Source organism: Phyllostomus hastatus, unplaced genomic scaffold (assembly GCF_019186645.2).
Source record: "Phyllostomus hastatus isolate PE091 unplaced genomic scaffold, TTU_PhHast_1.1 phas_scaffold_755, whole genome shotgun sequence".
Classification (NCBI taxonomy): Eukaryota; Metazoa; Chordata; class Mammalia; order Chiroptera; family Phyllostomidae; genus Phyllostomus; species Phyllostomus hastatus.
Window position 1 is genome coordinate 11,272,952 of NW_025334039.1, and position 606 is coordinate 11,273,557.

The following is a 606-nucleotide window of genomic DNA, read 5'->3' on the forward strand; positions in this document are numbered from 1 at the left end:
CAGTTCAAATATCATGCACCTTACGTTCAACTTAGCTGCTACAATGAGTCACTGTAAACTCACTTCCTGAAATATTACCCATTATGTTATGAATCTGAACCAGTCAGGGGCAGCTAATGAAAACGTGTTTTCACTAGCTGTTCTAACTCGTTTTCACTTTATTCTAACTAGAACAAAGCCCAATCATGGTAAATTTTTCTGTTTTGTGGTTTCAAATGCCTTTTGTTTACTGAACAAGCTGAATACACTTCCTGATAAATATATCACTGCACAAATGATCTAAATGTTGAGATTTTACTAAGTCAAGGTTTCAAGTTGGTACCATGTTCCTACTCAGTCAGATTTCAAATAGATCTTTCCAATGTGAATGAAAAATGAAAGACAAGGACTAATATGATCCTAAAAAGAACACAAAATATTCCTAAAGCTGTATATTAATTTATGAAGCTCTCCGCCCACTTTATATATGTATAGACATTATTTGGCCACTATGTCAGGGAAAAAAAGTTTCAGTGTAGAAGTGTACAACCATATAAAAGGCTCTACATTTTCCTACATTAAGTTGTTATTCCCTGTGCAAAAAAATTATAACCACAGACATTGGAA